Source organism: Aotus nancymaae, unplaced genomic scaffold, assembly GCF_030222135.1.
Source record: "Aotus nancymaae isolate 86718 unplaced genomic scaffold, 86718_ANA_hifiasm-v0.15.2.pri h1tg000067l, whole genome shotgun sequence".
Lineage (NCBI taxonomy): Eukaryota > Metazoa > Chordata > Mammalia > Primates > Aotidae > Aotus > Aotus nancymaae.
In genome coordinates, this window is record NW_026988482.1 from 35,698,326 (window position 1) to 35,714,316 (window position 15,991).

The following is a 15,991-nucleotide window of genomic DNA, read 5'->3' on the forward strand; positions in this document are numbered from 1 at the left end:
TACAAACAAGTCTATGCACATAAACTAGAAAACCTGGAAGAAATGGATAAATTCCTGGACAGTTGCCTCCTCCCAAGCCTAAACCAGGAAGAAGTCGAAACCCTGAATAGACCAATAACAAGGTCTGAAGTCGAGGCAGCAATTAAGAGCCTACCACCCAAAAAAAGCCCAGGTCCAGATGGGATCACAGCCGAATTCTACCAGACATACAAAGAGGAGCTGGTACCATTCCTTCTGAAACTATTCCAAATAATACAAAAAGAGGGAATCCTTCCCAAATCATTTTATAAAACCAACATCATCCTGATACCAAAACCTGGAAGAGACTCAACAAGAAAAGAAAACTACAGGCCAATATCCATGATGAACATAGATGCAAAAATTTTCAATAAAATACTGGCAAGCTGATTGCAACAGCACATCAAAAAGCTTATCCACCATGATCAAGTAGGATTCATCCCGGGGATGCAAGGCTGGTTCAACATACGCAAGTCTATAAACGTAATTCACCACATAAACAGAACCAAAGACAAAAACCACATGATTATCTCAACTGATGCAGAGAAGGCCTTCGACAAAATTCAACAGCCCTTTATGCTAAAAACCCTCAATAAACTAGGTACTGACAGAACGTATCTCAAAATAATAAAAGCTATTTACGACAAACCAACAGCTAATATCATACTGAATGGGCAAAAACTGGAAGCATTCCCTTTGAAATCTGGCACTAGACAAGGATGCCCTCTCTCACTACTCCTATTCAATATAGTATTGGAAGTTCTAGCCAGAGCAATCAGGCAAGCAAAAGAAATAAAGGGTATTCAAATAGGAAAGGAAGAAGTCAAATTGTCTCTATTTGCAGACAACATGATTGTATATCTAGAAGACCCCATCGTCTCAGCCCAAAATCTCCTGAAACTGATAAACAACTTCAGCAAAGTCTCAGGATACAACATCAATGTGCAAAAATCACAAGCATTCCTATACACCAATAAGACTTAAAGAGAGCCAAATCAAGAACAAACTGCCATTCACAATTGCTACAAAGAGAATAAAATACCTAGGAATACAACTAACAAGGAACGTAAAGGACCTCTTCAAGGAGAACTACAAACCACTGCTCAATGAAATAAGAGAGGACACAAACAGATGGAGAAACATTCCATGTTCATGGTTAGGAAGAATCAATATCGTGAAAATGGCCATACTGCCCAAAGTAATTTACAGATTCAATGCTATCCCCATCAAGCTACCAATGACCTTCTTCACAGAACTGGAAAAAACCACCTTAAACTTCATATGGAACCAAAAGAGAGCCCGCATAGCCAAGTCAATTCTAAGCAAAAAGAACAAAGCAGGAGGCATCACACTACTGGACATCAAACTCTACTACAAGGCTACAGTAATCAAAACAGCATGGTACTGGTACCAAAACAGAGATATAGACCAATGGAACAGAACAGAGGCCTCGGATGCAACACAACATATTTACAACCATCCGATCTTTGACAAACCTGACAAAAACAAGCAATGGGGAAAGGATTCCCTGTTAAATAAGTGGTGTTGGGAAAACTGGCTAGCCATATGCAGAAAGCAGAAACTGGACCCCTTCCTGAGACCTTACACTAAAATTAACTCCAGATGGATTAAAGACTTAAACATAAGACCTAACACCATAAAAACCCTAGAAGAAAACCTAGGCAAAACCATTCAGGACATAGGTGTAGGCAAGGACTTCATGACCAAAACACCAAAAGCATTGGCAACAAAAGCCAAAATAGACAAATGGGACCTAATCAAACTCCACAGCTTCTGCACGGCAAAAGAAACAGTCATTAGAGTGAATCGGCGACCAACAGAATGGGAAAAAATTTTTGCAGCTTACCCATCTGACAAAGGGCTGATATCCAGAATTTACAATGAACTAAAACAGATTTACAAGAAAAAAACAAACAAGCCCTTTCAAACGTGGGTGAAGGATATGAACAGATACTTTACAAAAGAAGACATACATGAGGCCAACAAACATGAAAAAATGCTCATCATCACTGGTCATTAGAGAAATGCAAATCAAAACTACATTGAGATACCATCTCATGCCAGTTAGAATGGCGATCATTAAAAAATCTGGAGACAACAGATGCTGGAGAGGATGTGGAGAAATAGCAACACTTTTACACTGTTGGTGGGAGTGTAAATTAGTTCAACCATTGTGGAAGACAGTGTGGCAATTCCTCAAGGACCTAGAAATAGAAATTCCATTTGACCCAGCAATCCCATTACTGGGTACATATCCAGAGGATTATAAATCATTCTACTATAAGGACACATGCACACGAATGTTCATTGTAGCACAGTTTACAATAGCAAAGACCTGGAACCAACCCAAATGCCCATTGATGATAGACTGGACAGGGAAAATGTGGCACATATACACCATGGAATATTATGCAGCCATCAAAAACGATGAGTTCGCGTCCTTTGTAGGGACATGGATGAACCTGGAAACCATCATGCTCAGCAAACTGACACAAGAACACAAAATCAAACACCACATATTCTCACTCATAGGCGGGTGTTGAACAATGAGAACACATGGACATAGGGAGGGGAGCACTATACACTGGGGTCTGTTGGGGGGAAATAGGGGAGGGACAGCGGGAGGTGGGGAGTTGGGGAGAGATAGCATGGGGAGAAATGCCACATACAGGTGAAGGGGAGGAAGGCAGCAAATCACACTGCCATGTATGCACCTATGCAACAATCTTGCATGTTCTTCACATGTACCCCAAAACCTTAAATGCAATTAAAAAAAAAAGTACTGTATTATGTCGAATAAATATAAACTTTTATAGGTACAGTAAAAAAAAAATATATATATATATATATATCCGAGTTGAAAGTTTCTAATTCTGGGGAAGCAATCCAGAGAGAGGTAGAAAAAGGCATAGATGCTGTAGTTTTTAAATATTTGCTTTTTAATGCTGTTTTATTTAAACAATGTAGATATATTGCTTTGATAAAAATAAAATGTAAAAGATAACTCATAATATATATAAGTACAATATATTTCTGTATATACTGGGGTTAACATAAATCTTTTCAATTTACCAAAACTTGCTTTAAAAAAAGATAATTGATGTAATATCTCCAACTATGCCACCAAAATGTCCATTTCTTAAAAGTGTACAATAATGACTTACTTTTTCCCTGGCACACTCTAAATCCTGAAAAGACATTTGCTGAATTGAGCTGAGGATGGTGGAAAAATATATAAATAAAAAAGTTCCTTTGTACAATAAAGGTCGCAGCAGGAAGGAGATGACATCTTCACCTGGGGTGAAGGCAGGGTTAAGGGAAGACCACTAAGGGATGGTCTAGTGTCCTGGAGTTAGCAAAAATTCCATTAACACTCCAGACTCAAAGGGGCAAAGGGAAGAAGCAGTTACCAGATAGTGGAAAGAGCTGTAGCTGCAGAAGAGAGGCCCCCAACAGGAACTGTGGCCTTCCTTAAAGGGATACAGCCATTACCAACCCACAGTGCTGCAGGGAAGAAAGTAGGAAAGAATATTGCAACCTCATGTTCCCAGATCTTCATCCAGTTCCTTCCCTTGGCTAATCCAACAGAAAGCCAGCAAACAAGGGAGCCCAGGGAATGCCTGCAGTAGAGGTTAAGCCCTTGGTGCAGAGCTGTTTAGAAGAGAGAGGAGCTGGAAGCATGAATGAATACCCAGCACAAGCACTACACAGGGTTGTTGTTGCTGTTTAATTTGTCTCCTTTTCATACTCAGCCTTCTAAAATAAGCCCCTCAAATTTTCATCTGTTTAAGAAATATTCATGGCATGATGATAATAATACCCTGATGTTATGCATTTGTTAAAATTTCCTAAGTACTTTCATATATATTGTGTTTATGTGATCCTCAAAACAGCCGTATACAATAGATAGGGCAAAAGTTATCCTCATTTTATAGGTGAGGAACCTGAGATCTTAAAGAAAGTTAGGAATCTTGCACAGAGTCACAAAGCTAGCAAGTTGCAGAGCCAAAACTAGAAGGAATCTTTCCTAATAACCCTGCTAAGCCTCTTCTCACCATATAATACTGTTGTACTATTTATTCACAGTAGGAGTGCAAAATTGATGTCCCTGTAAAAAAAGCTGGGGAGGCATTAACTAGTTTTGTTCTAGGCACTGCACAGAGCATAGAAGTAGTCAACCAACAAGACACAAGGGGAAACAGAAAACTTGCCCATTCCATTCTCAGAAAACCACAAGCAAAACCAGAAATGGAAGTAATTGAGTTTTCAATCACTTTTTACATGTCATTGAAAAGAAAGTGTTCAGTCAGATAAGACCAGTGTTCAAAGGAGAAATAAAAATTTAGGGAAATGTAGAAAAATATTTAAAGAGTATATCTATTGTGTTTGGGGTTGCTAGGGGTAAACAGAAAAAAATCGCTGTCCCTTCACAATCCCCATGACACAGAGATCAGGGCCCCAGAAATTGGGAGGGATGACTTCTCTGCTTCTCTTCTCATTTCCAGCCCTACCCCCACATACATACACATTCTTTGAGAGCTAAAAGAAGCAGCCAAGAGTGACTTCTCTGTACCAAACACAGGAGTACTGGGAAGTTCAGCAAAATAACCCATTTTTGAGAGTCTAATAAAGAACTCTGTACTTTCTGTAACCTACTGCAAAACACTGAGCTACTTACACATGATGAAAGAAAGTAATGAGTAACATTTTCATTGTAAACCTCCAAACATACCATGTTTACTCCAAATCTAGCTCACTAGTGAATAGACTATAGTATCAGTTAAGGTTCTGTGGTTGCAAGTGGCAGAAACCAATTGACTAATTTAAGAATTATCGGAGGGATACTGGAGTCTCAGCAAATCCATGGTAGAATGGAAAATAAGGTTTGGAGGCCATGACTGGCTAAGACAGACATGGAGGCAACAGTGGTCTCATAGTACATACTGGCAGATCAGAACGCCCACCTAGGACAAGGGAGAATCTTTTAGCTAGAGAATCAAATTCCAAAAAAAGAGCATTTACTGAGCCAAGCTTGTGGTCATACACCCATCCATAGGCTGGGTGCAGGCCCCTGGGTAGGGCCCCTGGTTATAGTTCCACTAGCCTAATTACCTCAAAAAGAAACAAAGGTGCTGTTAGGAAGGAAAAACAGATACAGGACAGAAAAAAAAGTTGGGGGAGGGGTTCCCTCTATACTTACCAAGGCTTTCTTTAAAAATTCTTGAAGAAGCTAACTAGCAGTTGATTGCTAATTTCTTAAGACTATTAATTAGTTAATTGATGACAACCAAAGAAGGTACTTTTCCTGATGCCTAAAAAAATTCTGCCTAACAACGTTTCACTTCCAGAGGCCTCACTTCCTATGTTACCTGAAAGTTACCTTTCCACTTGATTCCCAGGACCAAGCAGAATTTTCCCTTCTTTGGTAACAACATGTTTATTTTAGAAATATTATCCTGAAGCTTCTAAAAGGAATAGACTTCTAAAAATATATAATGAAAAAATTCATAAGGATGCTGCTGGGCTGCTGCTGCTGATGAGGATGATGATATTAACAAGAGCAGCAGCAGCTCACATCTACTGAGCACTTATCATGGGCCAGGACTTCTTCTAAGCCCTTGACACATAATACTTCATTTAATCTCCACAACTATATGAAGCCAAAAACTGTATTATCCCCACTTCAAAGATCAGGAAACTGAGACTCTAAGAGGGTGAATAAGTTGTTCATAGTCCAGTAGCTAGTAAAAGCCAAATCATAACTAAACATACGTCTGATTCCAGAGTACCAATTCAACAAGATTTTCATTGAGAGTAGAGAAAATGGACGGTGCCTGTGTGAAAACATCCCCCAAGAGGAATGGAAGCACTATAGCTGTGCCAAAAGATTACAAAGTTGTCAAGATGGCTACATCACTACTAACAATTATTTCTGAGCATTTATTTCTAAAAGCTATCAAGTATTTCTTTATTCCAAGGTGTGGCTCAACGGTTCAGAGACATATAGTTACATGGCTGAAAATAAGAATTATCTACTTCTTAAGGTAGTATTTTCTTCACTGATGCTCAACCATTATGGCAAAATTCCAAGCCAACCAGTTTTTATGCACCAGAGTTTAGCCGCCCCAAAGCAAATCCTAAGAAAAGAGAATTTTTCTTTATAACTCGTATTTTGATTATCTAAAAGGGGTTTTCTCTGATACCCCTATAAAATTCTCCACCCTCAAAGTAAACATGAAAAATTCAACTCAGAAGTGGATTTGTCATGAAGTTAGGAAGAACTTAAAGCATAAGGTAAATCAAAATGGCTTTTCAACTTTAACTATAAAGTGATCACAGTTATGATTACCGTAATAAAAACGACAGAAAAAAACCCTAAAAGTGTCAAAAATGTAATTTATGATGAAAACAAATGTAAAATTATAGCATATTTCACCCTGGCCACCAAAGACTCTTGATGAAACTGCAGCCCTGTAATTGCCCAGAATGAATTCTTTAAATTAAAATACTTCATGCAGAACAGAAATTAAACAATGAATCAAAGAACAACGCTGTACAGAGGTATGCTTATAAATATACCTAGCAAAGAGGAAACAATTACATTTTTCCACGTAAAAACCAACTTGATTGTAATGTTTCACAAGAGGCCAAGTAGGTACTTTTCCCATTGCTTCAAGCTTGGAAGTTCATTTCCTGTAATTCATTTAGGGCTCAGAGTGACTGGGTGGAATGAAATTAGCTACACCAAATTCAGTGGCTCTTTTCATTCTACAGAACTAGCTCTTCCATGCAACTACACAACTGACTTTTGCGATAAATTTCATCCAACCCAATTGAAATGCCACTCTGCATTTTATTTTAAATGCTTCGTTTGGCCAGCTAGTTTTATTTAACCATTGGCCAGAAGTGGTATAAGTGCATTCTTTCTCCATCTAGCATTAATCTTAGTAAACTTAGCTCCATTGGAATGTCTTAACTGCTGAGAAGAAAGCAAAAGTCAGCAAGCACACAATTGCATTTGTCTATCCTCAACACATCATTTTATTTCCTCCTGCTCTCCGTAACTATTGCTCAGCACTTTTGCCTAAGAGGGAGGACAAGCAGGTGGTTAAGGAAGTTGTCCTGTCAGCTATATCTTTAATCCAAGTGTTTAAATCTCTGAATAAAAGAAAAATCAATGTTGTAAAGGCAATGTTTGTCAAGGCCATGTAATAAATACACTTACCTTTACAGACTGTTCTCAATGGATTTCTCTTCTTTGCTGAGCTTCAAAGCTACAAAGAGATAAAAATGAAAGACAGAGTTGTCTGTGAGTAAAACACCAAACGTTTTCTCTCCATGTCTCTAAATAGAATTTCTATATGCCATGGTATGTGGTGCTGGCCAAATAAACCATTCATAAAACTTGTACCTCATACCTCCCGCACAAGAGGCCAAAAAAAGACAGTTAGAAACTAAAAATGGTTTACACATCTACCCAGAATTGAAGCACACAAATCTGGCCAAATCTACAGTCAAATCTTTTGGGGTATGAACTCTTGAACAGAATAAGAACAGCTTATAAAGTAGAGATGAAAATCAAATTAAACAAGAGTGTGAGGCACTCAATCTGACTAAGCATTTTATTTTCTTATTTCTTCTTGTCTTCTTTCTTGCATGCTCTATTTCCACTTCTCTGAAAAAGTTTCACTTATGGGTGCCTATTCCATTTATATGAGGTGCATGGTCCTTATAATATAGACCTCACACTTGCTCCATAAATATATGTGTGCATGCTTACAGGGACAATCACCCTTTCTGTACACAGACTGCAGCCTTCTCTCAGTGGAAACTCACAAAACAGAGGAAGCCACAACTTGACATTTCAAATCAAGTCTTGTTAACTTCAGCTCTCTGTAATCAAAACATAAATACTATGCACTGACCACACACAAGTCAATGTGACAAAAGATCTGCAAAAGCAACAGTAATAACTTGTGGTTTCTTGGAGCTGGTTCTTTAATGGTCCAACCTTACTCATAAGGTGCCTCTACAGTCACTAAAAATGGGAATATGTATCTTTCTTTCATTTTTGGCTAAGTCCTAACATCTGAAAGGTGCAGTAGTTGGGGATAGACAACTATACCATAGTTGGTATAGTTGGTTCTTTTTTTTTCCTTCAATGTCTTAAGGGATTGTTTTAGCTCTTACTTGATTGTTTACCTCCACATCCCTCTATTCCACCAAAGAACCATATTACCACTGATGCATGACCACCAACAAACAGGTCAGACTTATGGGCTAAAATGTAAATCCTAGACTATTAATGCTGGAGGTAAGTCCCTTCTATGGGACAGCATCAGAAATTTCTCCTTCCCCCTGAGCTACACAGATTGCAGATGGGTTTAGAAGAAGCATAATTTGGGGAATACTAGATAAAACAATATAATATTGCATTTGTGAAATCTAAGAGATTAATACTCAGAAAACATGGAGATTGAGCTAAATCCCTTTCCACTTCAAACACAGAAATGCTAAACAAAATATAATGACTTAAAATAAATATCTGTGTTTTTGTATGTATGTATATACATATGTGCATATGTATATACACACAGGTGCAATACATATATACATATGTGTGTTATATATACCTACATATATACACATACACACACACATATATATATACACAAACACACACAAATATATAGCCAAGCTCAAAAGAAAGAGAAAAAGCCAATATAAAAATATAATGGATATAGAGTTTCTAGAATGAAAGACATGAGTCCTCTTGAAAAGATACACCAATATTTCAGAAAGATGAGTAAAAGCAAATGCATATTTTGATACATCAGAATGAAACCATAGAACACCAGAGACAAAAAGAAAGTCTTAAAGTCAATCAGAGAGGGGGAAAAAAAAGAGACTTCTGGCAAAAGAACATGTCATCAGCAAAAATAAAAGCAAAACAACAGTCCCAGCCCAGGCGCTGTGACTTACACATGTAATCCCAGCACCTGAGGTCAGGAGTTTGAGACCAGCCTGGCCAACATGGCGAAACCCTGTCTCTACTACTAATAATACAAAAATTAGCCGGTTATGGTGGCACACACCTGTAATCCCAGCTACTCAGGAGGCTGAGGCAGGAGAATTCTCTGTCTATGTAACCAAACAGACCCTTGCACACATACTCACAGAGATTTGTAGAATGTTTACAGCAGTATTGCCAAAATAGCAAAAAAATACAGAAAACAACCCAAACATCCATCAGCAACATGATAAACACAGTTTTTACATATTCTTACAATCGAATATTATATAACTTTGAGAAATCATTGAAACAGTTATCCATGTCAACATAGATACCTCTCAAAATATGATGTAAAACAAAAGAAACAAGTCATAGAAAGGTATACATATGATTCTATTTGCACAGCACTTAAAAAGGCAAAATTAAATACCGCATTGTTTTGGAATATAAAGTATGCTACAAAACAAAATAAAGAAAGGGAAGAAATTTATACAGAATTCAGGCAATCTTTATCTTGAGAGTGGGAGAGGAGATGTAATCTGTTTATCTTGAGAGTGGGAGAGGAGATGTAATCTGTGAGAGGGAGAGGATTCTGGAATATGGTAATGCTCTGTTTCTTGGTCTAGAAAGAGGTATCTGAAGGATCAGTTTATTATTTCTCTTTTTTTTTTTCCTGAGACAGAGTCTTGCTCTGTCGCCCAGGATGGAGTGCAGTGGCGTGATCTGGGCTCACTGCAATCTCTGCCTCCCAGGTTCAAACGATTCCCCTGCCTCAGCATCCCAAGTAGCTAGGACTACAGGCGCGTACCACCACACCCAGCTAATTCTTTTGTATTTTAATAGAGATGGGGTTTCACCATGTTGGCCAGGATGGTCTCAATCTACTGACCTCGGGATCCACCCACCTCAGCCTCCCAAAGTGCTGGGATTATAGACGTGAGCCACCACGCCTGGCCTATTATTTTCTTTAAACTGTATATGTATGCTTGCACAAATTGTTTTGCATGTATGTGCTATTTCACAATTTTAAAACATGTAAGAGTCACCAAAAGAATAGAAATTTCCAAATCAATAGAAGAAACAACATGGATTAAAGAAAACACAATCGATTCTCCATACAACACTGAAATGGAAGGGAGAAAGAACCAAAAAAACAAAAACACGCCAAATAGAAAATACAAAAGAAAATATTTTAACTAAGTCCAAATGTGTCAGGAATCAGGGTAAATACATCTGTTAAAATTTTATCAAAAAGGATGTTTTCAAATCTTGCTATGTGTTGTTTATAAGAAACAAATTTAAACATAAGTTTTGAAGAAAAAAGTGTGGATAAGTACACACCAAGGAAATAGGAACCAAAAGAAAGCTGATGGAAGTAAGTTATTGTTAGGCAAGACTTAAGTTAGCAATTATACGAGAAAAAGTATTTATATTAGTTATTTATTGCCATATGACAAATTATCCAAAAGTTAGATATGAAAATATAAAAGTAATAATTTACTATCTCTCATGGTTTCTACGGATCAGGAATTCTGGCAGGGTTCAGCAGGATGGCTTTTCTGTATGCTATAAAACCTGAGGCTTCAGCTAGGAGACTTGAAAGTTAGGGGCTGGAATCATCTGAAGGCTCAAGACCTCATATATCTGCTAGTTGTTGTTCTGGGTTAGCTGAGACCACAGCTAGGATTAGCAGCTGCAATACGTCCATGTGGTCTCTCCACGTGACTTGAGTCTCCTCACAACATGGTGGCTCAGTTCCAAAGACTAGTTCTGAGAGAGAGCCAAACAGAAGGTACTTTTTATGATCTAGGCTCAAAAATCACGTAACAGCATTTACACTACACTCCACTGGTCAGGGCAGTCATAAATCCCCACCCAGACTAAAAGAAAGAGAATAACAGCCCTGTCCGCATCAATCGAGGAGTGTCAGTTACACTGTAAGAAGAGCACAGGACTAGATAAATGTGCTGGTGTGACCACCTTTGGAAAATGCAATCCGCCACAACATTCTTTACAAGCACACATGAAACATAAGCAAGAATTCAACATATATTAGACATGTAATAGTAGTAGTCTCAATGAATATCAAACAACAGATATCAAAGGTTTCTTATCATAATACATGAAAGCTGGAAAACAATCATTAAATAAGATTTTTAAAATATGTTTGAAAAATACAATTTTATGACAGTTTCCCTTTCTGAGTTGGAATTAGACCTTAACTAAATCCCACTGGATGAAGGTCCACATCTGGAGTCAAAAAGAGATCATTAGCTTGATTGTGGATATGTTGAATTCGAAGTCCCTTAGAGACATGTAAAGGAAAATATCGAGGTAAGCAGTTGGATAGATGGGTCTGTAGCTAAGAGGGGAAGACTGAGAGTGGTAAGTCATCTGTAAGTAGGAAGTAACTGCACTTGTGGATATGGATGCAACTGTCCAGGGAGTCAGTAAGTAGAAAGAGAAAAGGGCCTAGGACTGATCCCTGAGCAAGTTCAACATCTAACAGTTGTGTTGATGAGGATGAAGCCTACATAAGAGACAGAACAGTTGCCAGAGAAGTAAAACAAAATCCTCAAGTTTCACAGAAAGGTCAAGTGATATAAATACTAAAAAAGCCCAGCATGAAGGTCATCAAGGAATTCAGTAGGAATTGTTTTGTGGACTGATGGAGACAATTTAGTTTGGAGTTGGTTAAGGCAGAAGCGGAAGTCATTAAACAAAGACAATGAGTAAAGACAATCCTAGATACATTTGGCTGTGAATGGGGAGGAAAGAGCGGCAACTAAAGGACAAAGGGCTGGAAGAGGGTTTGTTTGTATGGTTTTTAAACAGAAAAAAAGCTGAGCATGTATCAAGGTGATAAAAAGATCTATTCAAGATGCCGAGTGACTGTAGAAGAGAAAGGGTAACCAGTACTGAAGGTTCCTAAGAAGGTGGAAAGGGACGGGTGGTAGGACTGGTTTTAAACAGAGCTTTGGTCTCACCATAATCTTATAGTGTCTAATGATAGGAACCCATGCTATTGTCTTAATGTACTACTTTCTCATGTGTTTATGTTTTCTCACCCTAATTAGAATCTAAGCTCTTTAAAACTTATGACATTTATTGTTCAAACCAACCCCACCTTACCCACGCATTGGAAGCCCCAGATTCTATCCCAGCACCCAACAGTCATTCAGTAAACACAGTCATGTGTCACTTAGTAATGGGAGGATAGTCTGAGAAATGCACCCACAGGCAATTTTGTCACTGTGCAAACATCACTGCGTACTTATCCTACATGGCATAGCTTATTGTTCCTAGGTTACAGACCCATAAAGCATGTTACTGTCCTAAATGCTGTAAGCATTGTAACACAATGGTAAGTATTTTTGTATCTAAACATAGAAAAGGTATGGTAAAAATACAGTATTATAAAATATGGAACCACGGTCCTATATGCAGTCCATCATTGACTGAAATGGCATCATGTGGCACACAACCAACCATACTGGTTGAATAACCTAACACAAACAAAGTCTGTCGTCCTTGTGTACATCTTTGTGTAAATCTAAAAATGTCTGTGTGTATGTTTGTGTGTGTCCTAGATATCAAAAACTCTTGTTCCAGAATATATATCTCTAGACAATAGTCAGGAATAGCCACTCAAATTAGCCCTCTCTTTCCCATATTTTCCTTGACCTAAAAATCCAAGGTTCTAAGCTACAGGCCATGAAAACATTTTCACCTACAGTTACAATGTTATACCACTTCCCACTCTCCCCTTGCCTGATTTGTCCATATTTTGTTCTAGAGTAGACAATCTCTGAATCCTTCATTTGACCTCCTGCAAGACATAAATTAAATTTGAATGAATCCAAATAGGTTTGAGCTCCAGTTCTCCTAAAATAAATAAACACGGAAGTAGAGCAGTACAGGCCAATAACACACTGATTCGTCTTGCTGGTTTTTCAGAGGACAGCCCTCCAGAAAAATCTTTACAAACCTCAAGCCTCTCAATCGGTGATCCAACCCCCACCTTCCTTAAAAATAGGTCTGAATTTGGCCGGGTGCAGTGGCTCATGCCTGTAATCCCAGTACTTTGGGAGGCTGAGGCAGGCAGATCATGAGGTCAGGAGATCGAGACCATCCTGGCCAACGTGGTAAAACCCAGTTTTTACTAAAAATACAAAAAAATTAGCTGGGCATGGTGTCGCACACCTGTAGTCCCAGCTACTTGGAGGGCTGAGGCAGGAGAACTACTTGAACCCAGGAGGCAGAGATTGCAGTGAGCCAAGATCACGCCACTGCCCTACAGTGTGGGTGACAATGTGAGACTCCGTCTCAAAAAAAAAAAAAAAGGTCTCAATTTAAACAAATACCTTTCCCAAATATAGAAACCTGCTTTGATGATGATTCATCTCATCCCAATAGACACTGTTCTCTGGGTATCATCCAACTGCACCATTCTTAAGGCAACATTGCCTGGAACTGAGGGATTTGCCTCTGTTGTTGCATTCTGCAGCCCTCACCTGACTCAACTGCCATGTTAAGGGATTGGTTATTGACCTTTAAGTCTTTAACAATTATTTACATACCTAGCAAAGAGTCTGTGCATTCAGGTACGAGAATAAAGACACTGAATAAATTCAGCCCTCATTTTCATTTTTATGCTACATTCAGTGAGCTGTTACTGCAGACAAATTATTGCAACATTCTTTCAAATGATAGCCAATTTTCAACTAGGAGAAGATTCTTAAACCCCTTTCTAAAACCTTTTCCTGCATATCGGTGAAAACCAGGCAGTTGGAAAACACTGCCCTGGTTAAGCCACCTAATGATAAATTAATATTTTAAACACATGGAATTATTTAAGAATCTGCATAATGATTTAAACTCGCATAAGAAATAGCAGCAAAGGCCCCAAAAACCTAACACTTCTCATATATATTCCTAGAAGTTTTATTTCAATTTATATGTATGCATTTCTCATAGAGTATTTTCAGAATTTCTGAAACTCAGATACATTAAGAGTCCAGGGAGGTGACCAGAATAATTCTTAGTTTTGTTATTTACCTGGGAAACTGATCAATATTGTCAAATGTATGTGAAAGTCTTTCTATTTGACCATAAGTTCGGCAATAACATGGACCACATCTGTCTTGTTCTATATTAAATCTCCATCTTCTAGAACACTATCTGGCATAGATACTCAATAAAATTTCTTTAGTAAAGGAATATTATAAGTTTTCATTGCCACTAAAAGTGAAAATTGATTCTTAAGCAAAGATTAGTTTTGGGTTTTGTTCTTGGTTTTCATTCATTCTATTAATTTGTACTCCATACTTTCACAAAACAATAAGTTATCTCTCTACTGAAGCCTACCCTTCTATGGCCTTAGACATATACACACAATACGACATGCCCTTGCCACACCTATCCAATGCTGTCATATTTACCATGCATCAGAAAAATAAATTTACCAAGTAGCGCAAGCTCTGGAAAATCATTAGGTGACATCTGAGGAGCAGAATACCAATCAGCCAATAATTAGCATCTGAAAATTCATAGAGGCACAGACAAATCAAATTCCATGAAATCTCAGGGAACGTGACCCTGGCTGGGTTGGTGTCCATGCAGTGGGGAGGCAGTAAATTACACCACCCAGAAAGGACTGGAAAGTGCCATGGCTAATCTAATCCCAGGGGGAGACATTCTGACAATGTGGCATTTGCACAGGGATGCCCTAACATGGCCCCAGTATGTTTTCTCAGAATGGGATGACATTTTAAGTCAAACAGCTCTGTTCCCAATAGCACAGGTCCTCCCCAAACTCTAATAGCCTGAATTTGAGAAAAAGAGGTTCATTTTAGGGAGAAACAGGTTTTACAGATGCAATATTAAAACAATCCATTTATAAGGAAGGCAAAACCAGATATTTAACCTGTTTAACCTTATTCTTTACCTTTCCATCATCACATAGACCTCAGATAGCCATAGACTTAAAAAACCATTCTCATTTGAGCAAAATTCTGTTCCTGGAGCATCTACACTGGATACTTTTCAATGAATGCTGAAACCAGTTATAAAGTTGTGCTACCAAGAGGCATCAAGAGTGATTGTCAGTGCCTCACCAAACCCCTGCTGACTGGAACATGCAAGTCAGTCCAAGGATGCCGGGCTACCACTGTTACTGCTGCCTTCAGCCTAACTGAGGTCACCTTTCCTACATGCCTGTCTCATTCTAAAGGAAGAAAACTGAGAGGCTGGAGAATACCAGCTCCCCACGTGGTTTCTGCAGTTGCCAACTCTACCCACACATGACTTGGGGAAAGCACCCTTAAGAAGAGTCCAGGATGTGTGAGTCCAAAATCCAACCAGGCTGACCCAGCCCTGGGGGTAAATACTCCACCTCCACCAGGTGGCCTGTGTGCACCTGATTTGAATGTGCTCCTACCTTGAGCCAAGGGTGACTGCTCTGCCAGGCCCCCACTCCACTGCAGGGTCAGGCAGCAGCCTCTACTCCTGGAACCTGGCCCAGTGCTCGGATGGCCCGGCAACGTCACTGCAGAGAGGGAGTCTGGTTGTGCCCTCCTCTGAACTCTCCATCTGGAAGACTCTCTGGCCTCCTTCCCTCTCATTTTTAATCTGACAGACACTGCTGGACAGGGAACCTCAGAGCAGACCAAAGTTCATCTTCCCTTCCTCGCTTCTCAGCTGGCATAATCGCAGGGGCAGAAAGAGGTTGGCATGGACCAGGATGCCAGGAATTAAATGAGGGTCCCTGACCACTGGAACACATTAGTCCTGCCTTCCAAAGTCTTAATTAGTCTTCCTCTGCCTGGCACACCTATCACGAGGGAGGTAGCCGGGTAAGGTGCCATTCTCACAGCAAGTATTCAACAAAATATTGGTTGAGAATGGCAATCACAAATGCCTGCTGGCCCATGGCTTTGC

At 39.0% G+C, this 15,991-nt stretch overlaps 1 protein-coding gene across 2 annotated transcripts in view; it reads right to left on the minus strand.

The window, feature by feature from the left end:
* Positions 1-15,991, minus strand: part of FHIT (fragile histidine triad diadenosine triphosphatase) — a 1,493,687-nt gene that overhangs the window by 1,448,193 nt on the left and 29,503 nt on the right. For both annotated transcript variants that reach the window (XM_012462838.2, XM_064367281.1), the window contains exon 2: positions 7,265-7,313. The gene's annotated coding sequence lies outside the window, so the exon portion shown is untranslated. The remainder of the gene's footprint in view (positions 1-7,264; positions 7,314-15,991) is intronic.